This window comes from Desmodus rotundus, chromosome 1, assembly GCF_022682495.2.
Source record: "Desmodus rotundus isolate HL8 chromosome 1, HLdesRot8A.1, whole genome shotgun sequence".
Classification (NCBI taxonomy): Eukaryota; Metazoa; Chordata; class Mammalia; order Chiroptera; family Phyllostomidae; genus Desmodus; species Desmodus rotundus.
Window position 1 is genome coordinate 60729560 of NC_071387.1, and position 26728 is coordinate 60756287.

The 26728-nt window shown below is 39.7% G+C and overlaps 1 long non-coding RNA gene and 1 pseudogene across 1 annotated transcript in view; one reads left to right on the forward strand and one right to left on the reverse strand.

Annotated features, from left to right (window-relative positions):
- Positions 1 to 26728, forward strand: part of LOC139440938 (uncharacterized) — a 145764-nt gene that overhangs the window by 115120 nt on the left and 3916 nt on the right. Inside the window, exons 3-5 of the long non-coding RNA XR_011651269.1 lie at positions 738 to 805; positions 1815 to 1885; positions 6215 to 6349. This is a non-coding gene — a long non-coding RNA (uncharacterized lncRNA). The remainder of the gene's footprint in view (positions 1 to 737; positions 806 to 1814; positions 1886 to 6214; positions 6350 to 26728) is intronic.
- LOC112302813 (actin-related protein 2/3 complex subunit 2 pseudogene) lies at positions 3844 to 4948 on the reverse strand (annotated as a pseudogene).

A 26728-nucleotide genomic window follows, 5' to 3' on the forward strand; every position in this document is an offset into this window, starting at 1 on the left:
CTTTGCAGCTAAAACATTGTTTTAATTACAATAGGGTGTGCGATTCAGGACAACCAAGGGAAGTGCAGATGGCCCTGGAGAGCACATGTCGATTTTAATGGGCATCCATTGATTCTGAAGTCTTGATTCTTTGCTCACTGATCTTAATAGTGTGGGAAACTGCTAGAGAAATATTTGAAGGGAAAGTGGTTTGGACTAATGTTTAGAGGACCTCTAAGGTCCCTTTGATACTGAGGTATTATGGTAATAACTACCATTTTCCAAGTACCTTTTATGTTTGGGTTTCTGCTTATTTGTTCAATGATAATCAGGTACCTATTCTTTGCCAGGAAATGACGATACAATGGGGAACAATAACAAACACTTCCTGCCCTTAGGTAGCTCATACTCTGGTAGGGAAGCAGTCAATCAAAAGAAATCCACGACAAGTGCCAGAAGGAAGGATAACTCTAAGGCGGTTGAAGAACACAAAGAGAGAACTTGGCCTGCTCAGCAAGATCAAGGATGTTTTTCATAAGGAAGTAATGGCTGAGCTAAGATGTAATGGTGGAGTAGGCATTAAATAGATAACTCGGTGTGAGAAAACGTGGCAAGAATGAGGGGCTCAGGCTTCAAGAAGGCCAGGTTGGCTAATGAAGAGGAAGGAAGAATCCAGAATATACAGGATATTGTATAATAATCCATGACCACAAATTCTCGCTCAGCTCTGTGAGTTAGATAGTATCCTCGTTTTGCAGAATCGGACAATGAAGCTCAGAGGAAGTGAGGGCAAGAGCCAAGGTCATAGAGATGGAACTCACCAGAGGTAAGATTGAAAGAAGATGAATCCACTTCTAGAGCCTCAGTTCTCACCTGCTTCTCCCCATTATTCATACTCTTGCATTGACACATTGTCCCATAGATGTTCTCTCTGGATGACCCATTAAGGACTGTCACAAACATATGTTCATGATACCATCTTTCCTGTAAGTCAGCTGGACAACTGCTCGGCTGGCTGCCTGCTGAGCAGCTGGGTGCCAAGGAATAGACAAGAGTCACACACAGTAACTATGCTATTCACTCAGGTTTTATTGAATGCAGGTTCACTCAAAGTAGAACATCAACATACATCAATACCCTACTCACACTCTAACAATCTAAGAGGAATATAACACACACAGCAATCAATGGGGGTAATGAACCGGAGTCCCAGAGTCTCAGTCTGCAGGTCTGGGAGACAGCAGGGTGGGCAAAGGAGTTGTCAGCGTCATGCAAGGAAGGATCTCCAGAGCTGGGTGGGCAGTGGGGCAGATGAAGTCCTCAGTCCAGCCGGGCAGAGCCTCTGGTGGCCAATGCCCAGGGAGATCAGCATGGCGTGGAGCAGCACTCTGGTGCGTTGAGCTTGGCTATCTCGGCAGTGGTCTGGAGCCAGCTTCAGTTATACCTTGAAACTGGAGTACTCCACCCTTCTGGGTCTTTTTGATAAATGTCTTGGCACCCCAATGCCAAGTAGGGAATTTGCCCAGGAGCCTATCTCTGGGTGGTCCTGCTCCACAGACACAGCTGCTCTGACCACGTGTGCAGGTATCTTAAGTGGGTCTCCTTGCCAGATGTGTCTGCTCTGTGCCCGTGGGCAGATATGTCTCCTTGCAGGATGTGTTTTCTCTGACTTAGGTCATTTTCCTCTTGAACCGAAGTGACATGACTGACTGACAGCCATCTTCATTGACATAAATGACCCCACTTTGTTTCATATTCTTTATTCTATCTTGATCGGACCGATGTCATTTTACTGGTCCTGCTCTCCATAAGGACACTTTATTTTCCGGTTCTAGGTTCCAACTCGCTGCCCCATTGTAAACACATCTCTCCCACCACAGGGAAGAACCCTGCTGCTCACTCTCAGGTAAGAAGCATAACCACTTCACCCACCAAATCTGAATCCTTGTTTCAGATAATATTTACTTGTTAGTTTTCTAATCAAAGTCATCAGTATTCGGAGCTCCCTTGATGACTATGATGGCATTTTTTTTCAGGAAATAACGTTATATTGTTTCATTCACATAAAAATTCTTGTTTAGTAAGCAACAGAGGCAACACTGGTGGTTAGCTATATACCAGGCATCCTGTCACAGCGTGTTACACATGTTGTCTCATGGCAACTCAGAAAGCCGTCCAGTGAGGCGGAAGTGTGTTATTTCCTTTTTACAAATGAGGAAATTTAGGCCCACTGAGTTTAAGTGACGGTTCATAAATGACATGGGTTTGAATCTAGAACTGTCTGACCCAAAGCCATTTTTTAAACTTAATGTTTCAGAAATTCAATCTCTAAAAGAAAATTAGCGTTTTAAGAGAATTAACAAAATAAAAGAGAATCCCTGAAAGTATTGCATGCCGGTGTGTACTGTAATTCACCAATAATTCTATTGTTAAACATAGAAGAACTTGTCCTAAAACGATTTTCTGTGGCTTTGACACCAATTATGGACGCTTTAGGAAATAAGTGTGACTTCCTAAGTTAAAATATCGAGTTTAAGATGTGGGAAGTTTCTTTTAACAGAAATGGTTCACTTCCCAAAGGTATATATAAGAATGATGTGGCAGTATGTCTGTGTTATGGAGGGAGGGGGGTGTAGGGGCAGAATGAGAAAGAGTAAAAGAATTACTCTACCTTAGTAAGCTTTCAAAAATTGCACATTGGTTTTCAAAGTTCATAGAGTAAGCAGCCCGTGGGAGGAGGCGGAGACCACACTGCTGAGACACATCCACAGAATGGGACGCTGATGTCCCTGCAGAGCGGTGTTTCATCCTCTCGAAAGAAGAAAGGGTTTCCTTCACAGTGCGTTTATGTCAAAGTTCTAAAACCTCTCACACGAGCCTATCATATCACCCTTGTCAGGTCGCGCTTGTTGGAATGAGTGGGATTTGAAGACCTCTGAGTGTGCCGTTACATTTTCCATTTATGCTCATGGAATACGGCTACATGAAAACGAGGCCCAGAGTTGTGGAGAGCTGGGGGGAGCTTGAGGCAGAGACAGCCCCAAATGAGTAAAACCAAATAGATTGATTGTTTCGGGGGGTGGAGGACAGTGGTCTCCATGGAGGATAAGGCAGGGAGTTGGGGAGAAAAATGTTTATTATGCTTTTTACTTATATTACCCTAATTAATTAAACTACTTGTTACATCAAATGTTAGAATTTAAATAAAAGAAGCTGACATTCTTTGCCTCCAAACTCTATACAAGTTAAAAGCTATCCATTTATCCTCATTGAAATAAAATTTTAAATATATATTTTTTAAGATAGAAAGATTTTTTTAAATTAATGACCTCAACTGTATTTCTTTATATACAGGAGCTTTGAACTTAAATACTTAGGAGGAAACAAGTTAGGATTGCATTATCCTGCAACTCTTTACCAGTAACATACTGCAAAGCAAAACAGTTTGGAAGGGGGGTGGATGGGAAGGGGAGTGAGGGAGAGAAGATAAAGAACAGGGATTAAGTTGATCAAGTGGATATCTCTTCCCTTCCCTTCCCTCCCCTTCCCTTCTCTCCCTCCCTCCCTCCCTTCCTTCATCTTTCTTTCCTCCTTCTCTTTCCTTTCTTTCCTACCTCCTTCCCTTCCCTCCCTCCCACCCCTGCTCTCTGTCTCTCTCTCTTTTTCTTTTTCTTATTCTTGGGAACTATGAAGTCTTTGCAAGCACAGCTCATTTCTGCTGATTATTTTCCAAACGTGTACAAAATGGACCCCAAATGGAGAAGCTCTTAAGAAACTGAAGAATTGCAACATTAAAAGCTATGATTATCCAGTAGCAAGTGTTCTGGCCTTCAGTTGCCAGCAGCTTCCTCTTCCTGTTCTGAGTTAGTGGGTTGAAAAGGTCTCCCCTGTGATTGTTTTAATTTCTTCTCAGCATCTGCATGTTTCAGCACCTTTAGGAGGGCGGATGTTGTTACCCACACACACATGTGACTATAGACCTTAGGGCACTTGGTGTGTGTGGTAGTGCGGGTAGTCCTGGCACGTGTGGGTCAGGTGGATAGTGTGTCTTGAGCACTGATGTTGGTGTGGCAAGGGAACAGCACAAAGGTAATGTGGCCAATGTTGTCACCCACAGCAGCATCAGTGTCTTGCAGCTCCAGAGGAGGCTCTCTGTGGCTAAGGAGGACCTGTGGGACTGTGAGGCGGGCTCTGTGTCTTTCTTTGAACTCCTGCATGAGCGCCTTTCTAATGACCACATCATTGTCTCCACTGTGCTGAAGACCACTGTGCTCTGTCTTTTTAGACTCAGCACACATGGTCCTATCATCTCCAGGATGGATAACTGTCCTGTTCTCTCCTTCCTTGCCCTCTCCTTGGAACTGGCAATATTTCTCAAAGACAGAGGCAAAACAATTTTGTTTAAACATGCCAGCTTGATGCACAATGGAATCCTTGGATGCGGGCAGATTTTCAAGGTTGTAGAGCAAAGAGACATTGTATCCTGATTCTGGTTTTACTAAGAAACTCCTGTACATTCTCTCTAGAAACTCATTAGCACCATATGCCTGAAGTTTCTTGTAGAATTTCAAACAAATACTGACCATTGCTTTTGTTTGGTCTCCATTAGGATTTGAAACATGATAGAGGACCCCGTCAACATCTGAAAATATTGTCCTGGCTGGTACAGCTCAGTGGATTGAGTGCTGGCCTGCCAACCAAAGGGTCACTGCTTCGATTCCCACTCAGGGCGCATGCCTGGGTTGTGGGTCTGGTCCCCAGTAGGGGGCACTCAAGAGGCAACCACACATTGATGTTTCCCTCTTTTTCTCCCTCCCTTCCCCTCTCTCTAAAAGTAAATAAATAAAATCTTTTATAAAAAATATGAAAGTATTAGTTCTGCTTCTCGTTTGTTTCCGGCAGTGACGATCTCACAGTTGAGCATAAGCATCTCCTCGAGAGTGAGGTTGTTCGCCTCCAGCAAGATCATGGCCTGCTGGCCCCAGAAACCTGAACCAGCCTGGGAGCCACCAAAGCTGTCTGGCCTCGCCTACAAGCCCGGGTCCCTGCCCAGCCCCGTCTACAACCCTTTTGTCCGTTTTTATAACTCAGCAAGAGAGAAAAAGTTGTCATGAAAATTCAATACTTGTGTTGATTTCTCAACTACCAGAATATAAATTTAATATTTGTATCTTATTTGAGAAAGCATAACCTTAAACCTAACCTTGATTATATTTTAATTTTAACCCAAACTCTGTATAATAGAGGTTGCTAGTCACGAGAACGATCAGATATTTTTAGTGGAGGCAGGGATCATTTATTGATGGTAGAAAATTTACATGACTGTCAACTTCTATTTCTATAATTCTTAGTATTTTTGTTTCTGTTACTACGAGTAAGCATCTTTCAAGTTTCCCAACAAGCTTAGATGTTTTTCAAAATTTTTAATTTGGTGAAGATGCTTCTTAAATAAACAGCAATTTTTTTTTTCATTGATTGAGACTAAATATTTTCTTCTAGTAGCCAGCAGAAGGAGCTGTTGGCATTTGATTTCACATTATAACTCGACCTGGAAGTTCCCTTGTTAATTAATTCAATGTTTGAAATCAAACCACCGTTTAAATGTAATGATATTAATATGCAAGGATAGACGTGTAAGCGTGGAGATTTTCCATTCCCATTAAGCTTTCTACACAACCACAGATTTCTGGGTCTTCTGTGGGCCTCTTTTAGAGAGCTTATGTTATAGAGACGTTGGCTGCTATAAATTAAAGCAGCTCAGAACTGAGTTCATGCACCTAGGCAATGATTCAAGATTTCTAAGGCGGGTTGTAAGTCAAGAAAGCAAGCAATTTCTTCCTCCTGCCCTTAAAAAAAAAAAGACAGAAAGAAAGAAGGGGAAAGGAAAGAAAGAAAACCTGTTTGACTTACAATAATACTTGAAGTATCAAAGAAAAATTATATATGCTTGGTTTACAATAAATTAAAGGCCTTTAATCTAAGGGGAAGAAATTTCTGTAGTTAATATTTTGGGTATATTTGATGCTGCCCTTGTGATAAAATATAGAATGTTGATTTTTCCTATATTCCCTCAACCCCAAATTCATTATAATAGCTGTGGATTTTGAAGAACTTGTTTCACAGTTTGGTATTTAAATGGTACTTTTCTTCTTTGTACTTTAATATCAGTTAAAGTGGATTACTATGGAATGATTTCCAAATACCTCACTAAAGTGCTATCTTCTCCTCTCATCAGACAGAAACATACAATGTGCACCCCACCGGCAGTGGCAACGCTCTGCGAACACCCAGACAGGGAGCAGGGGAAGTGATTTCCCTGATAGCCCCACTTTTCCACGGGTCTCTGAAAGATCTACCAGCTACTCTCTAGGTAAGAGGAAGGTTGAAAAGAGTTACAAATAATCATTCTGATTGAAAACTTTCTACTAAGATGAATGTAAAAATAAACTACTACACATTTAAACCAATGGCATTAAAGGCATGAAATCTTCACAAACTTGAAATGGAAAGTTACTTGGCAAGATAAAGAAGAAAGCAGTGTTCTTTCTTGATAGGCACTGACAAATGATGGTCAAATACACCACCCAGCCGTTGCCCATGGATTTCAGATTTCTTCCTTAAGGTACACGGAAAGCATGACGGAAGTATAAAAACAGGGTTGTATTCCTGTGTACATAAAGAAATGCTGCTTTCTTGGGACGATGTGTCACATTGCAATGTGCAAACAACACGCTAAACCAAAGTCACTTCCTGTGTTCACAAAACATCAAATGGAGCTTTTGGAAAAGAAAAGTGCTTTTTATCTGAATGTGGACAATGCTGTGTGTTATTTCCAAGTAGTGTGTATTTCCTCAAATAGCTACGCTTTTCTATGTGTTAGTCTTGGTTTATGTTTTGTATTGATTTCTGGGCCTTCCAATGGACATTAATTTTGCTGCTCTTTCCGAGAGGAGTCGTTAGAGAGACAACTTAAACCATTCACGCAGGTAGAGTTGGAACACACGGAACAAAGCCACTGTATGCTTTCCTTGAGTGGTTTAAGTAGCTGGAACAAAAGCACCCAGCACTATTAAATGTACAATTTTAGCTGAAATTTTGTTCCATGTGAAACATTAATTTTAATAGGGACTTTATATATAAGCTCTCGTTTGAATAATAATGTAAAATTAAATTTAAATTGTAAATAACGTCCAGATACTAGTTGTTTCCTGGCTCAAATACTTTAGCACATATGGTGCTAGCATAAGCTTGTGCCTGTCTGCCTACTCTGGGTAATTTTGCATGCAAATAGTTTTAGTGCCTATGTTGAGGTGCTAAAACGTGTTTAGTACACTTGAAAATATTTGCATTGCAAAAGGAGAGTGAATCTCCTGAGGAAAATCAAATTGATATTTTGTATTAAGGAGACCACTCTGGGCACTGCCTGGCATTCTTCTGTGGAGAATTCTGTTTACAGTGCAACTAGCATTGTTAATTGACCTTTAGAAAAGAGGGTCTGGCCACAGCTTTGCCAGGCTTGTTAACCATTGGACCATCTTCTGGCAGCGTCCACCACATTAACCATCAGGAGAGAGGAAGCTAAAGACAGAATTTACTTGCCTTGGCTGGACTGTAGCTTTTCATGCCTCAGTGTGGTGGATTCACAGAATAAATATTTTCATTGTAATTAAAAGTTTCAGCTGGAATGCGCCTAACTAATTAGCTAACTAACTAACCAACTAACTCAGGAAAGGCTTTAGCACAGGGAAGCAGGAGTGGATGCTGGGTGTGAGGCCGCACACACGCTCCCGTTCGCCTCACTCCCATCTGCTGCATTTACAGGAACCAGTTCGTTAAGAGTCTGAATTGAATCCAAATAAAATGCATTTTTGATGCAAGCCCGATGACTGGTGCCATTCTACATTGCATTATGTCAAATTAGAGTTCTTTTGGAAGAGAGGTTACAGAGACCTTACGTAAATATCACATGCAGAGAACACAGAGTGAATAAGAGTTCTGCACAAATTCAACAAGCAATTTGTATGAACAAACCAACCTCTTTCCTGATTTGGCCCCTATTCACCAAACCAGTGAAAATATTAGACTTCCTCATAAAGTAATAAATACAATTCAGGAGATGTGCCAGTAAGAGGTTTGTGGAAATTTTCTTGTAACCATCCCTTCAATGTTTGTAGAGCATTTTCTTTTACTACATTGATTAATTCTGCCGTAGCATGTTCTTACAAAATGAAAGTAAGTTCAGTGTCCATACGATAAACAGACCATCAAGGTCTACAAGAGGAATTCAAGTGTGGGACTTCTCCGCAGCCCCTCCCCTGCAGATAAATGCCACCAGATGGAATTCTAATGACGCCCGTTGTTGTGGTGTGGCTCTACCACTTTTGGCCCAAGCATCGTGCACGAGATTCCCTTCTATAGATGCTTATAGTGGCTGAAACTCTGGGGTTTGATCCAGATTTTCTCCCCATGGTTTGCTCTTCTGCACCTAATATTTTATTCTCTTATCCCACCCCTCCTCACTGTGTGCAAGGTGCGGTATTTTGTGTCAATGAATAGCCATAGGCAGGTAGTAAGCAAGAGCCAAAAGGAACTCATTAAGAATACAAACCAATAAGGAGGGGGCGACGTACTGTGTTAGTGAAACTCCTATTTGCAATCTTTTTCCTTTAAAACAATCTTTAAAAAAAAATAGCTTCTGGAGTCTGTGGGATCCTGGCACATCAATCAATCTATTAAGTAAGTAAATAAGGCAATAACTAAACAATAAATCATTTTGAATTTCACTCATGCACAAATCTTCTAACACCTAAGTTACAAGAAAGGTTTCGTTTTGGAGGATACAGCCTGCTCCAATATTTTGCATACAAGATAAAGAGCCATTCTAAACTGTGCTGCGTTGCTCATTCTGGTCCCGAGGTCATGCGGTTTCATTGCACCCCTTTGATGCTGTTGTGTGTATGATGCATGGCATGGGAGTTGTTTGTGTGGGGGAGGGGGTATGTGGTGAGGGGCATGCTGTTAGGGAGAAGCTCACCACACATTTCTGCCATCACAGAGGGTGGACAAACAGCTGTCTCCACAGCTGAGGCCACTGGAACTGCTTGAGCTGCTCCAGTAACTCGAGAGCACACGGCTGGTCCCTGGATGGCACAGAGCACTGCGCCCGTAGCGAAGTGCCCGCGCTTTCCTGGGGCTGAGCAGGCGGAGACTCAGCCACCAGACACAATACGCATATGAAATGGGGTCTCATGAATAATTCATCTTTGGTGTCCTACGAAACAAAGAAATAATATGTTTGCTGGTAGATAACTGTGTTGTGGCATTTGTAAACCTTCCTGAATTTGAAGTTGTTTATGTTTCATGTTGGTAGAGGAATATGTTTTTTTCCCCCTAAAACAAAAAGTTGGGAGTTCAGTGCAATAATCTTACAGTGAAAGTCTTCCATGAAACGTTGGATGGGTTACACTCATTTGGCTCAAGATTTAAGAATTTAAAAAAATCTCATTCAGTGAAGAGGGATGTCAAAATGGTTTTATGGCAATAAAATACAGCAGGATACCCAGTTCTTAAGGAGATTATTTTATTCCGTGGCAGGCAACCAGCCCACTTTTGCTAATGTAAGTTTCATTACTGCAGACGCGAAAACGGTGGTGTGGCTCCGGCTCCGCAGTACGGCGTGGGGGGGGGGGGGGTGGGGGGGGGGATAATTCCTCACTTTCACTAAAATATTAGTAAAAATGATACTTTGGTGCTTTGAGCCCTAAATTGGTTTAGTGACAGTTAAGTACCCACTAATTTAACACTAGTTAAATTGGCAACAACACGACCCCCAACCACGTTGAGCCACCATCGAGTTTCTGGGCAATAGCTCTGGACCTCATGCAAGTGATCTATAAAGCCATTGGGTAGAGTTTATGGATTTGCATAATGAATATTTCTAGTGTTGCAGGAACTAGCTAGCGACTCCAACTTATCCTAATTAGTATTTATAATTAGTATCTGTGTATTCCTTTCATTTATTCTTTAATATTTGTGTACTCATTTCCCTGAAAAAAAAAAGAAATCGATTTAATAGTTCTTCATTATCTTTGAAATGACAACCTGGCAAAACAAATCATGGTGATGTTCTCTGTCATCTCTCCAATAATTATCTCAAATCTGTCTTCTATTATTCACTCATGCTTTCTCCATAACGTGTTTTTTTTTCATCATCTCCGTGTAGTCTCCCTGGCTTTCAGGTTGCCCAGGATTTATTGTGTATCCATAAACCTCACACAATCTGATATGTTTGGCAGAAAAAGTCAGAAAGAAGGCACATTGATTTTGCTGAAAGAAAAAAAAAACAAGCAAAAACAAAATATGGATCTGCCAATTATATTCTGGAGTGAAAATATAATTCCTTCTTGCTTTCAGGTGAGGGGTTTGGCAGTTGGGGTGTGAATTGGTAGGTAGTGGGACTTCCAGTAAAGAGGAGAGTAGTGAATTCTGTGTTTGTTGTGTGGTTTTTGATCTTTTTTGTTATTTGTTTCCTTAAGCTTTAGTGATATACCAGACAGTAAATTCACAACAAGTACGTGTGTGTATAATGCTCCTTTTCTTTACCTTGTCTGTAGAGGATTAAGATGGTAAATAAAATTACATTGTTACATAAACTGCTTCTTACCTTTTGAAAAGGTAATTAGATTTCCAGTGGAGGGAATAACTAAATGAGGGGTAAGCATGTCCTGGGGCCCGTGAGATAATCTTTAGAAATAGAGGTGACTGCCGTAACAGGAACAAAACACAAAGAAAGCCTAAAAGGCCTGAAGCAGAGACACAGTAAAAGAAATGTTCCTCCTTTTCTATTCACTGGTTTGGTCCTCTCCGCCATTGCCTTGAGTACTTTGTTTTAGTATGAGATAGCTGAGTCGCTAACATCTCTCCTTGCGACTGGGTGTTTCTTCAGGCTCAGTCAGCTACTGAAAGTGCTGGCTCTCTGTGACTGCCCAGAACGTCACCACTTGGACTTCCCACATTTTGTTTCCAGTGTACAAATGCATCTTTCATGGGAATAACAAGAAAGTTCATGTCCCTAATTTGGTATAGCATTCCATTTAAAAATCCAAGGACTAAAAGGAAATGTAAATAAAAGGCATATAAGAAAGTGTACTTTGATAATGCAAATAGTAACCAAAGAGAAGAAACACCAGAATGTCAACCAACAACTTAAACAATTTATTTAAGGTTAACAAAACATAGGATCTTTGGATTACAACTCTGTCTCTACTATATTTGTGTTGTAAAAGACATTTCAACTACCTGAATCTATTGCCTCATTTATAAAATGAGCATAAAACCCATGCCTCATAGAATTTAAAAAAAAAATCAGAACTAGTGATAATGTCAGTTAAGCATATAGAGTAGTTGGTAACCCTCTAAGCACCTCTGAATCACCTAGAGAGTTTGAAAGGCTACTGATGCCTGATTCTACCTCTGCCCAAATAAACCAGAATCTCTGGAGACTGGGCCATGCCATTACAGCTTTAAAGCTCCCCTGGTGATTGCAGTGTGCAGCCAACAATTGGAACAACTCATGGAAAAGTCCCAAACCAAAGGAACAGTCAGTCAATAGTAAATAATTCTTGTTCTTCATGTAATATGAACATGTACAATTGGAGCACAGACTTTCATTACTGGACAGAACCCTCAGCGAATCCATATTCCTGCTTTGGAAACAGAGGAGCTGAAACCAAGAGCATCCGTGAAATCCCCACAACCATATAGTCAACAGTAAGACTGGGATCCCAGTCTGATTTTATTATTCTCAAGTTGTCCTCCTGGCATAGCTTTTAAGTGGGGAAGTGTGATCTCTGATGAGGCTAAGTTTTATCTTTACTTCTTTCTTTTCTCAGTAGTATTTTGAGGCAATAAGGATATAAATAGTGGCAGAAAGAAAGGATTATGCCTTCAACTAGTGTCCTCATTCGCTGGGCCTGGAAGAATTTACTCATAGAAACTTTTGAGTAGAAAACTGAATCCTCACAGAGCTCCCATGTGGAGGACCCGTGAGCATGTCATGTGGCTTCCCATGCATGGTGTCACAGCGGGCTCGAGCTCACTGAGCCTTTCCTTGGATGATTGATACGGAAAATCTGAGCAACTCACCACAACACAGGTATGAGCCATCATACAGGTGCATTTAATTCTCAATTACTCTTAAAAATGCTTTTAATAATTAGTAGCAATAACTCCTAATTGGCATGTGGGCCATTCTTGCACCAGCAGGCAAACTGTAGGTTTACTTCTGCACACCCACACCCAATCAACTGAAAATTGCTTCAGAGCTTATCTTATAATTACTGTGCTTAATGCTATTTGCTTTGTTTGGAAGCTTTTGTAATTAATTGATTTTTTTTTTTACCTCTGAACCTGAACGTAGAACAGTAAAGATTAGTTCTTTGCTTAGTAACATCTTATTTACATTGAATTGTTTAGACACACATAAGGGGAAAAAAATAATGGGTTGTGTTTTTACCTGCCAAATATATTTCCTGTTTATACATTAGATAGATCTCACCAAGAATTTGAAATTGCTCTATCTACCCACTAGTCTTTCTTGTTTTCCTCAATGCTGTTACACTATGTCCCAATTACATTTTTAGTCAGACTTTTCAACCTCCGTGTACTTTTGCACCTTCCACATTATTGATTTTGCAAATACTTCTGGATAAAGGGCATATAATCAGAGAATGTGTCTATTAAAGTATAGGGCAACGTAATTAGAGCTGCACAGTTTGTAGCTGGAGAGTCAACAACTGGTACGTATTTGTGCCGGTAATTGTGCCTCTGATCTGAAAGTTGCAGCCACAGATAGCCACTTAAAATATCATGAAATAAACTGAGATTATTGGTACACTAAACCAATTTTAGAAATAAGCAATGTATCTGCCAATGTTGGTAGAGCAGTAAAGGGCAAATAAAATTTTATGATGACAGAGGCAAAAGATAAAAACTTGACTTTATAATTATAGGCCATTATGTATTGGTTATGAACTCATACTGGATAAAGACGTGGGTAGGATTATTTCTTCTTTTATTTATCCACTCACACATTTAACCCTTATTAGGAATATGTTGTGCCTAGCAATATGCAAGACAATGGGGGTACAAAAACAATAAAACATTGTGGTGACCTATGGTCTTGAGAGTCAGAAAAACTCAGTTTGAGAATGTTGGTTCCATAACTAAAAAACTGGAGGACGTTCAGAAATTTATTTGATCTCCAGAACCTCATTTTTGTCATCTGCAAAGTAGGGACAGTGAAGGTTCATTGTGAAGATTAAATAAAATATAATATGTGAAGTACTTTTCTGTTATGCAGTCTTTACTTAATAATGCATGTATGCTATAATTCTAATTAAATCAAAGAACTCAAGTCCAGTGAGCCTGTGAGACGTCTCTATCACCCATAGGGTCCTTTGATTTCAGGCAACAGAAAGAAAAATTGTGGCTGCCCAAGCAGGAGGGACATGTATTGGAGAGCTATTGGGACACTCACAGGATCAACTAGAAAGAGAGAGATTTAGGCTTGAAAACAGAGGAAGAACTGGTGTACCTGAGGTGTACTGAACCTCTCAAGTCTTGGAGGGCATTGCTAATGAACAAATGCATGCCAAGTTTTTCCTGCTTTCTTCTGTCTTTGTTCTTAAGACTCTAAGTCTTAAGAGAAGGGAAGAGAGGGAGGAGAATGAAGCTAATAGAGCTTGAATTTATCACGTGCCTATCCCTTAGAAGAAGTTGAGGCAACTTGATTTATAGGTGTGCTGAGACTATATACCCCTGGGGAGAAGTAACCCCCCAGTGCAGTCAGAATGCTACTACTACAGAAGAGCGGGTGGCTGATGGGCAGCCCAAAGTCACCACAAAAAGTGTAACAGAATCCGTCATAAGTAGGACTGGCTTCATGGACATGTGCTTGGTGGGGTCACGAATGGCCTCATGCTTAGCAGCCCCATGCTTTAATGCTCTGTGCCACCATTTTATACAGACTAATGGAATACAATGAGAGCCCTGAAATAAATCTTCACTTACATGATCCATTAATCTATGGCAAAGGAGGCAAGGACATAGACAGGGTAAAGACAGTGTCTTCAATAAGTGGTGTTAGGAAAACTTGGCAGAGATACATGCATAAAAATGAAAGTGAACCATTTTCTTAAAACCATATATAAAAAAGAAATCCAAAATGGATTAAAGAACTTACACCTAAGGCCAGAAACAATAAAATCAGAAAAAAACCTAGGCAGTAAGTCTTTGGCACCCTTTGGTCTACGCATTATCTTTTTGGATATGTCTCCCCAAGCAAGAGCAACAAAAGCAAGAATAAACCAATGGAAGTACAGCCATATAAGACATTTTGCACAGGGAAGGAAACCATCAATAAACAAAGAGATAACTTACTGAATGGGAGAAGATATTTGCAAATGATACATCCAGTAAAGGGTTAATATGCAAAATAAATAAGGAACTCATACAACTTAACACACACACGCAATCCAATTAAAAAATGGGCAGAGGACCTGACTAGACACTTCTCCAAAGAGGACCTGCAGATGGCCAGTAGACATGGAAAGATGCTTAACATCACTAATCATCAGGAAAATACAAACCAAAATCACAATGAGATATCACCCCATACTTTTTAGAATGGCTATCATAAAAAATCAACAAATAACAAATGCTGGCAAGTAAGTGAAGCAAAGGGAACCCTCATGCACTGTTGGTGGGAGTGCAGACTGGCGCAGCCACTATGGAAATCAGTATGGAGATTCCTCAACAATTTAAAAATAGAGCTGCCATATGACCCAGCAATTACACTTCTAGGTATTTATCCAAAGAAAATAAAAACACTATTTGAAAAAAAAATATATGTACCCCTATGTTCATTGCAGTTTTACTTACAATAGCCAAGATATAGAAGCAACATAAATGTCTATCGATACGGATGAATGAATATAGAATATGCACACGCAGTGGAATTTTATTTAGCAATATAAAAGAATAAAATATTGTCATTTGCGATAACATGGATGGACCTGGAGGGTATTATGTTAAGTCAACTAAGTCAGACAGAGAAAGACACATGCTTAATGATTTCACTTATTAGTGGAAAGTAAAAAATATAAAACAAATGAATAAACAAAGCAAAGCAGAAACAGATTTGTACAAATAGACAACAAGCTCATGGTTGCCAAAGGGGAAGGAGGTGGGGGAGTCAGGGGTGGATACAATTTTTAAAAAAGAAAAAAATTAAATGTGAAAGATAAAAAAGTAAAAAGGTAAAGCTTGAAGATAAAATTGGAGAATATAGTCATGACCTTAAAATACTCTTTCTCTTTTTCTTTTTAAAAAAACCATTTATTCCTTACTCAGAGAAAGAGATTGATGTGAGAGAGAAACATTGATTGGTTGCCTCCTGCAGGTGCCCAGAAAGGGGATTGAACATGCAACCCAGGTATGTGCCCTGACCGGTAATTGAACCCACAACCTTTTGGTGCACGGGATGACACTCCAACCCACCAAGCCAGACTGGCCAGGGCTCCACAAACATTCTTAAACATGTTACAAAAAAGACTAAACATAACGGAAAATACTGATAAATTGCATGGTGTTAAAGTTAAGATCTTCCATTCACCAGAAAATATTAAGATTAAAAAAAAAGAGTGAAAGAAATATCTGTACCACCTATGTCTGACAAAGAATTCATATCTAATATATACAAAGAACTTCAGCAAATCAATAAGAAAAAGACCTAATACAAAAACAGGCAAGAGATTTTAATAGGCCCTTTACAAAGGAGGATATCCAAATAGCCAATAAACATAAGACAAGTTGTTTAACTTCATTAGCCAGCAGGGAAATTAAAAAAAAGCAGAGAAATTATTATTACAGATTAAACAAGTCCCTTATACTCTCTGTATGGCAGTATGAAGCAGCAGAGGAGACCTGCATAAGCTATGGGAAGAATCCCACCATGGTCAAATAAATAGTGTGCTTCCAGCCACTAGAAGCTTGCCTGTTGACTATCCTCTAGGTCCTAGGTCTTAGGTTCTGGACTTCCTTCCCACCCGCCTGCTCCTGAAGTCACAGGAAGCAAGATCTGTCCTCAGAATGGCCCCTATCTTCTTGGCATGAGCTCATACGTTAATGGCAGGGCTTTTGAGGGCGATGGTGGAGTGAGAAAACAGAGCAGTTTAGCTTTACTTTTCATGTGGTATTTTAGAACTGGTTCAAGTCTGCTTTCAGTGTTTCCTTGATACTAAAACTTTTCCTATTATCTCATCAAGTGTTTTAATAGCACCTCAGGCTTCTAGCCCAACACTTTTTCAGGCACGATTCTCTCAGACATGACCAACAAGTGCTCCGTCAGCCTTTGCTGGAGTGCCTCCAGCCCATTTCAGTTCTGGGTAGATTTAATTGCCAAAAAGTTCTTCCTTCTATGGAGCCGAACTTGGCCTCTTGCTGATGTTCATCAACAGGTGTTTTGGAACCATTCACATTAAGCCTGACTCCTCTTCCCCATGCAAATGCAAAATACATTCTCTAATTACAGTGAAAATTTTCTTTGCTCCTGGGACCCATTTCAGGGGAAAAATATCTATAAGATTTCCTTAAAGAAACCCCTTCTAGCCCCTTTAGTAGTACATACCATAGGGTGGAGCCTAAGAGGATCTGCACATTAGCTGAACAGAATTATCCTCAATTTCCAGGGTAGTGTGGGCCTGAAAGTTTCTCTGGCAGCTTATTTTGCCTTCTGAACTTCATACTCTCTATGAGAAACAAATTTCTCTGTTCCCTCCATCATTTGAAATGTACCAGGCTCACATCCAGCTGAATTCATTGCATGAGAGACAGAGCCGGCCACAAACACACTTGTGCCAGGAAGGACAGCCCAGACATTTGCCATCTGTGTCTCAGCTTTCTCTAGTTCTGTTCTTGGGTTGCTTGTCTAGGGACAAACCCATAACACACTACTTCCCACTCCCTGGCAATGGGGAGAGTGGCACATTGCACAATACTAGGTTTTCGAGGAAGGCCTTACTTTACAAGATTTCCCCCAAATTTCAGCGAGTTCTTTCTCAGCATGCTAGAGTAGCATGCACTCAGATGCATGTGCTGAAATTAATCCACTCCATAATAACAACAAGATCATCTTTGTGATGGCATTTTGTTTCGTTTCATAGAAAAATCAAGTCAATACCTAAAGGCTCTTTTCATAAGCATAAGCATTCATCGATTAAAGGAGGAGACTTAAAATTGTACATGCTTGGTCATTTGCCAGAGTTGACCAAGGGCCTCTTCCACAACCAAGAACTGAGCCCTGAATATCACGTCTGCCCTTTAGTTGCATGATAATAAGCTGCCTCTTAAATGCTGAAAATGAATCCATCACATTATACTCCCTTACCCCTTAATACCTGTTTCAGCAATACAGTAAGAGAGCTCAGTTACTGCTCTCTCTCTCTTCTCTGTCTCATACCTTGTGTCCCAAATTCCTTTGTATAATTTTTTTCCTCTTGATTATTTGCTCTCTGGACAAGGTAAAACTATACAATTTGATCATGAAAAGCTTGACTGGAATGGAAATGATATCGGCAAATAAGCAGAAAAATCAGAGAATTTAAGGTAGGAATAATTACAAAACAGCAACTAGACAGTTTATAGAGCACCTACTACGAGCGCTGCCCTCTGATGGCAACGATGCATAGGTTTTCTTTAATCCTCACAATCCCGTAAGGCAGGAATGATTGCTCACACTTTAAAGATAAAGAAACTGAGGCTCAAAACTTTTCAGGAATTCTCCCCAGTACAGGCTGCTCTTAAATGATGGAGCTAAGATTCAAGGCTATGTGACCTAACTCTCAAAGTTCATGTTGCATGTAAGGAAGTGAAGAGAAAATCCTGGGCCTGAAACAATCGGCAAAAAGCAATATAGACTTGGCCGCATAACTCCCCAACATACTATCGTGATGATATCACCAGATGTAGTGTGCATGCATACCTCACATTGTCTCCAATGCAGCCTGGCATTCCTTTTGTTAAATATCGAGCTTCTAAGGTATTGTCGTAGTAACAATATATTGGTAACAAGGGTCTTGCTTTAAGTCATTCCACATTGAATGGCAAGGACATTTAAATGTAAAGCTATAATTGATAGCAACAGAGAACCATGCTTTTTGTTCATTCTGCTCATTGCTGTTGGCGTTGTCATTTGTTTTCTTACAGTGAAGATTAAAAACATTAAAATGGATTTTAGACATATGCATTTATACATATGTATCTCTTTACTTCCCTTGCAGAAGCATTATGGAGCGGTATGTATTCAGTGTCAGTCCTGCTTCAACTCCATGTACTATTTCCAAATTCAGCCACAGTGTCAGGTCACACTGAATGATCCTTTCCTTCTGAATGGATGTACATCCTTGTCTGTTTTGCTTAATTAATAAAATGTCAGTCTAACAGGTATACAGGATGGCTGGACTAGGCAGGCCACTACCACTTGGGTCCAGCAAGACCATCCCCCCCCATGAAGGAATCGCTTGCTCGTTGGCCAACTGTGAGGGGCCTGACTTGGCCTTATTAATTAATTAAGCAGGGTCTAACCCACATGGTGGCAGTGGTAGAATAATATAGGCATCCCCAATGTAAATTGGGTCAGGAGAGGGAGGTCTCTGAGACCCACACCAGCCAGAGCTTCTCTCACTCTTACCAAATTTAGGTCTGGGCCTGGTACTTGAGAGGAGCTAGGGGGTTTCCTTATACAACTTGATAGTGCCTAACTATTGGAGAGTAAATTGTTTTTTAGAAATGATCTAAAGTATGAAAGTGGGAACTATGGGCAAATGAAGGAAGTGCTAATTTGTGCTTTTCAAAAACCCAGGTTTTCCTCACTTCTCAAGGTCACTAGGAAATTCAAATCAGGACAAGATGTGAAATCACAGTTCACATAGTAAAGCACGATTATTCTTAAAACTAGTAGGTGGCAAGTAGATGAATCTTACAGTCTGATTTATAGGCTTAATTCCTAATATCTGATTTGGTAACTTTTTTGACTTTGCTTTTAAAATGTACTGTTTTGTGTTTATGGCTGGAGTTGGGCCTTAGTACGGCTGCCTGGGTGCTCTGATCAGAGAACCTGGGTTCTGGCAACAGCTGAGGCTCTCCCCCACTCTGCAGTGTGACCTTCACCTATCTGTCCTGCTTTCTATCTGAGACATTGGGTAAAAATGTCCTCCCGGGGCATTTGTATGGCGATGGAGACACAAGTTAATACAGAAGGAGCTGAGAAAGTGGCTTGGCTCTGAGTAAGTACTCAGGACCTTTGAGGTGTTACTGTCATTAAGTAGATAGAATATAAAATATTTGCAACACTCACTAATAGGAACCACTGATGCTGGTGTCTTGGGAAATTTTTCAGTGCCCAGGTAGTTTATTTTCCACACAGATGTCGGCTGAGAAGCACTTTGTCCTGAATGATGTCCTTGACAGTGGTCAGGAGTGACTCCACCAAAACAGAAAATACAACTTCAGCTCCCAAGAGAAAACTCCATCTACCTCTGCCTTTTTTTTTTAAACATATTAGTTTAATTTTATGGAGGGATTAAAATACTCTAGAAAGCCAAGAAGGCCGATTGTCCAGGGAGAGGAAGTCGAACATCCTTGAAGACAAGTTTGTGGTCTGTCGAATACCTGGTTTGGAACTGCACAATTCTAAGTAACAATTATTCTCTGGACAGAGCTGGGAGCTGAAAATATGGACTCTAAATGCAGCCTTAGACCATAGTGACCCTCAGCTGTGCATGGTGCCTCCAATATGTTATGCTGTGGCACCCTGTTTGGGTAGAGGGCACAGTAGCAGACATGTAAGAAGTAAAGTTCTCTTGGACACAATGACGCGGGCCTGATGCTTCTCAATTCCCCTGCCCTGGGCTTCAGTCCCTCCCACCCTCTGTCACTTCTTTTCTATGTAACATCGTAAGACATCTTTGGTGAACTTTTAAATTATTTTAAAAGTTTATGTTCTAACACATAACCAGACTCACAAATTATCTCCCAAGTTCTCCTAATTTACAGCTACAGAAAATAGGAGAAGCAGGCAGGCTAAATAAAGATCACAAAGTCAATCAAGGTTGGAGCTAAATCGGAGATCCAGGACTTCTAATTCCTGGTTCATCTGGTAAGGGGAGAGACTTAATAGTATCATACTGGATTTATGAAATAACAATAATAGCATTATTATTTTGATGATAGCAAATACTTTTCCCAGCATTTATTATGTGCCAGAAACTGTTTTAAATACTTTCAAGTTATTAATTCATATTTTCCTTATAACAAGACTATGAAGAAGGTGTTGTTATTATCTCCATTTTACAGATGGAGAAATTGAATCATGGTGAGATTAATTACCTTGCTCAAGGTCACAGCTATTCAATGGTAGAACTCAAATTTCATTGCATGTAATCCAGCTACCAAGTCCATGCTTTTAAGCGCATAGTTATACTACATGGTGTTTACTTAACTGTTTTAATGGCTGTTTCATCAAAAGCCAGACATGCTCATTTCATACCTTTCGTGTAAGTTTATGTACACAGAGAACGCTTTTTAAAAATTGATTTACATATTACATATAAAGATGTACCAAATGTACGGTGTTTGTCCAGGAAAGCAGTGAGTGATATTCAGATCATTAATATATTCTGCCCAATGAAGTTAACAAAACTGTTATGCAGAGAGTGTCCACTTGTAAAAAACTGAAAACTAAAATAGACTTGCCACCAAATCCTACTCAGAATAATTCAGTCTCAGTTAAATCTGATTTTGAGGGCATGACAAGTTTACCTCTGCTCTTGCCTAGTAACTTCTCTGTTCCAAAGAAGAAGAGATAGGAGGGGTCAGCTATTACACAGTCTTGAAATGATATTTCAGGAGCCTTTCTGAAACTATTTCATACGGACACATCCTTGGGGTCCACTATTTTTGTTTGTCATTTCCTAATTTCAAAGTGGACAAAATGAAACAAATCTGACTTATTGAAGCGTAGTTGTGTAATGGAAACCCTGAAAGGAGAATTTACGTCCATGGTTAATCTGTGCATATCCCACAAAGGGAAGGGGGTAGGGGAAAGTCTGTGAGGAATAAAAACATCAAATTGTGTAAATGATAGGATTTTAACAAGAGAAATGGAGATTCTGAATAACAATCAATGATGTTTAATCCACAAATTAGGAAGGCAATACCTGTGCTCCGTACCTGAATACACAGCATTTTTATATGTGGAAATTTTGTTTTCCTTCCCCAAATAGCATACAGAGGTTATTATGTCTTCATTACCATTATTATAATTTTACTATTCACAAGTTCACATACTAAACTCCCTCACTCAGCTCATCCTAAAATAAAATAAGTTCTGTGCAAAGAACTCATTTAAAGGGTTACATCTAAAAATAAGGTACATACTCTAATTTTGCCATAGAGTTCTCTCTCTCTCTCTTGCTCTCTTTTCATGAAACACTAAACACAGCCAAAAATAATTATTTTCCTTGCAGGGGTAGCAATTCTAAAAATTGGCCGCACTATTGCAAATATCAAACTTTGGCTCTTTATTGGAATTTACCCTATAGCAAAATAAAAAAAGAACAATAGGGAACACCCCCCACCCCACACACACACTCAAAGAGAAAACCTTTATTAAGGATTCAGCCATCCATCCCTGAAGAGATGTAATCTATGCGTAACAATGCTTAAATCAGCAGGACATTTACAACACATATTAAGTGGTTTGTTATTTATTTCAAGACTTTAATTGGCACAATATACTAACAGCATTTTTGCAACAGTTCCACTTAAGGGTTTTTTTCCCCCCTTAAAAAACAGAAAGAGAAAGGAGGAGAGAGAGAGAAACAATCCACCAGAATTACGCTATAATCCCTGTTTTGTTATTCCTTTAGCCTGAATGAACTGTTAAAGTTGAACAAAAAGAAAAAAAAGTAAACTGTCTTAAGAAACCATATTTTAGACTCAATTCAATTTTATTAAACCCAGACCAGTGTTTTTCCTGCCATTCTAACATAACCTATTAGAAGAATTTTTCTCCCCCAGGGACAAAAACACCAACTTTCCCTCCCTAAGAGCTTCTTATTGTTAATTTTCGTTGCTATTTGGAGAAAAAGCTCATTAAAATATTATGAAGCACATAGCATAATTATGTGCCAGTCTTCATCAATGAGGAACATCTGTAGCACAGTGTACGTGTATTTATATTACAGTAAACTTGAGTGCAGGCTCTCTCTTTCCCCTCTTCTTTACTTTGCCTCTGTTCTCCGATTCTTTGTCCTGACTACAGAGCCGGGCAAACTTGTGAAGCGCGCAAGCTACAGCGCGCGTTGTCAGCCTCTCGGGGGCTCCGAGCACCAAATGTTATTATTCCGTCCTTAGCCTGGAGCTCATGCCAGGGTAAATTGTGAGCTGCTAAATGTCTCCAAACCTTTTTCACTCTCTTTTATTCCCCCAGTTATTTTTAAGATGTATCTTTTTCCTTGTTCCTTCTCTGGCACAGGAGGATCTGCAAAGTGCATCCAACACACACCCAGTTCCCAAATCCTTGTTTCTCTTTCTTCTTTACATTATTCCACTTGCTTTTAAACCAAAGAACCTTGGGCATAATAAAAACATTGAGAGCTTGCCTATACCACAAATATTTGTGGAAAGCACATGGTGCCGTTTTGCCAGACTACTCTTATTTGTTAAACTGAGTTAAGTGTAACGCGATTCCAAAAACTGCCTTTAGAATGAAAGAAAAGGCTTGTAAAGCCAGGGAGATAATTACCACAATCTGGGTAACAGCAAATGCAAAACAAAGGAGCACAATCCCATTTTGTGTTGTGTGTTGTGTGTGCATCTTTTTGTTTTGTTTTGTTTCGTTCTCTTTGTTGATGTTCCCAAACATATAAATATTCCATGGCGTGTATTGTACAGGGATAAAAATCAGCCCGAATCCTGCACAGGCGGAACAAAACACAGACTCTGCGGTGGCCAGTGGCATGCTCTTTCCAGAAGGGAGGGCTTCCTTTCTCTTTGTCTCCCTCCATCCAGCACACACTCACCCAAGAGGTGCAGTCATCACCGGTTGCCAAGACTCTGACACCCACCTACCCTTCCTGTGAAGCTGTCAATCCATTTTTGCACACATAAATGAAATTGATTTGAAAAGAATTTAGGTGCTAAAGCCTTTCATATGGATCCATAAAAATACTAAAGAATCCTCCATTCCCTCCTCCCCCATGTTATTTTTATGGGGTTTATTATGTTATCAGTCTTCCATTGTTGGGAATGTCCTTTGGGATGGTTTTGCAGACTGGACCATTTTCAGTTTTCCTTTTTTTGTCTGCCAATTGTTTCTAGATCTAAACCAGTTTTGGAGACAATTATTTCCATACGTGTATGTGCATGTAAATATTAATAATCATTGCATGTGTGTATATTTATGTGTGCATAAATAAACACCGTCCCCATGCGTAATTCCTGTTTTTAAAGAGCTAGTTCTTACTCCATAAAAAGATTCGTATCCCCCAAAGCAGGTTGTTAATGTACTTTATTAAAGAGAAAGAGCAAACCTTCCATGTTTCCTTGTTTTATATTTAGAAGAAGTTAACCTTGCAGGTCTGAGCTAAGCTTTTTGGTATGTTTTAGCCAAGTCCAGATTATGGTCTGTAGGTTTCGAAACTCACATCACCCAGTTTTCTCAAAAACTATCACCGCAATCCCCTCTTTAAATTTCATCTGGACTGTCTCTAAGAGCCCCAGCTGACCCCATCATTTCCTTCTCTTATTACTAACATGCTTCTCTCCACATGCACGACAGGATATTTTTCAGGGGAAAGGGCAAAAATATATTAGGGTTTTTTTTCCCTCCAGATGTAGACATTTGTTCCCTTGAAAAAGCAACAAGAGGACATAGAAATAAACCTGAGCTTGGACGAGACAAAATGCAGGACGTCACTAAGGTGCATGTAAGGATAAACCCATGAAGCCCTCGAAGCAGGATTTGGCAACAGGAATGTCCCATTGAGCCAAAAAGCCAGCCAGGGCCTAGAAGCTTGTTATTATGGCTTGCTCTGTGAATAAGACCCGCAGGGAAGAGTGTGGAGGCTGCCTAGTGTGAAGCCTGTTTAGAATAGTGGGGGAGTATGAAATGAGGTGGTCCTAAAGGGTTCTGAGTCTAATCAGAATGCGTGTGTTCCCAACCTCCTTAAAAATCTAAAACACAAGGCAAAATAGCATTCTTTTAAAATCCCAAAATACGATAAATAAATGAATCCCATTTTGAATTCTATTACTTTAAAGACAGGTAGTCCAGATATGAAAAATTCTAAACTACCTGTTTAAAAGTAGGTGAGAAGCAGTATATTTGAAAGGAGCAGTACATACTCAGGATCAGAGACTAGCCCCAGGCCTCAGTCAAAGATGGAGCTAGAGGAACCACTTTGACAGCTTTGGCTGAGAAAGCCTAAAACGCTAAATCTCACATTTAATTTATATGAAGCACTATTGGCTCCTTTCCTCTGTCTCTTTCATTTTTATTTCTAAACATGATTGAGTTTTTTCTTCATTTAATATTAGATTGAATCACGTAAACTTCAGACTATTTGATAATTTTTGACTTACAAAAATGTAAATTATGTAGTTCAGCCTAATAATTCTTTTCCTGAAGATAATATGTCTGTTTTCCTCTGATTGACTCATCTGAGTCCAGTATTTTTGTGTTGTTTCTTCTCCTATGCTTTCAAACTTAGTCATTCTTCACATTTTAATGCTTGTTGGAATTTTGGAGACATGACTATTTGGTTAAATGGAAAAATAAAACATTTAAAACCTGTGTTTAATGTGGGGTCTAAATCAGATTGGTTTTTTCCTTCAATTCTCTTCCGAGGCCCTCCGTCTGAAGTGCAGATCCCCAGATCATTTGCCTACCGCAAACACGAGGGCCAGGACATCGCATTTGTTCCCCTCAAGGCTCTTCCTTCACTTCAAGTCTTAAAAAGGGAAACTTGATTGTAAAAATAATCCATGTAGAAGAAATAGTGTCAGAGAGACAGATATGTTTGTAAGCTCTATTACAGACTTACAGCGATCCTTTCATAAACTCCGTCGTCCCAAGGGTGGGAAAGTGAGTTTCCATAAGGAGTGTTGTCCACATGCTCCATAATGTGTGGGAAAGGGGCCCCGTGGTTGCAGCCTCCCTTGTTCCCTAGGAAGGGCCATGCATTCTGGAAAGAGAGGCGGACTGGGACACGCGGAATGCAGAGTGGAAAGGAAGCATTTCTAAATTCCTTCAAAGGCCCCCTCATCGTCACGGAAGCTGGACTGAATAACAGAGTGAAGACCATCTGAATGAGGGTCTGGATTTGCCAATGTTATGAGAATTTAATCTATTGTCAGGTTTTTCAGCATCGTCTCCAGCTTTTCGGGGAAGACACGAATGGTGAAACTACAAGTCAGGCGTGTTTTAACCCCTCTCAGCCGACAGAGAAAATGCAGCCCAACACACGTTATCAGTTTAGAAATCACCCTCAAAGTGTGACGTAAAAAACTTAATACAACTCGGTACACGAAATGTAGGAATAAAAATCTCAATTCTATTTCACTCTCTGGTATATAAAAGCTTTAATTTATATTAGTCCTGAATATGAGTTTTGTTGAAGAATTTCCATAGCATCACTGGGAAGTAAAAAACTTTAATCTTCATGTGACTCAATATAATAATAATGTCTCTTTATACTATTTTTCATAATTAGTAAAAGTAGAAAAATTTCAATATTTATTTTGAAACCAATAGGTGGTGCTATAAATTTTTATATTTTGCAATATGCTCTTTTATTTTTTCATTTCTCAGTGGCATTAGAAATTTCCCTAATTATCACAGTAGGATATTTCATGGCAAAAGGAAATAAAAAAAGCCTGCATTGACTTTCCTATTCAGTTAGCTGCTGTGATATGTCTCTTTTACGTTGGAAAATTAACTACAACTCAGAGTATAAACTCAAGAAAAGAGAATCTATATAATTTTTGGCAGAAAAGTATATTTATGGAAACAGACCCATATATAATTCTCCATGGTCTCTATTTTTATTTTCCTAGTCCTTCCACTAATGGCAATGCCACTGAGAAATATTATTTTAATATTTACTACTTCAACGTGTGAACTATCTGAAGGTGTTAGATTTGTGTAACAAGCAATGACCACAGTAGCACGAGACCACAGTCTTTTATCATGGTGTCATGGGCTCCCAGAATCACGGAGAGCCAGAGAATATTAGAGGCCAGGCAGCTGCAGATGAGATAACTCACAAATTAAAAGTGGAAAGTGCTAGAAATAGGCACTTGATGTTCCTCATCATGGGAACTGACATGATTTTGGTATTAAACAAACAAACAAAAAAGTTCTGAAGGATGAAAAACACTGAAAAATTAAAATCCAAATTCCACGGCGACTTTCCAGTATACATAGTAATCTCAAAAGGATGAATTTCATTGATATAGACCTTGAAGACAAAGATCTAAATCCTTTTACTTTAGAAAAACTATACAAGTCCTTCCCAATTTTCCAGGTGTGTGTATGTGTGTGTGTGTGAAGCTGATACACTGGAGGAACATAAGAAGTTCAATGATTTCTTACACAAGTGCCAAGAAAGGGAGCATGGCAGCTGCAAGG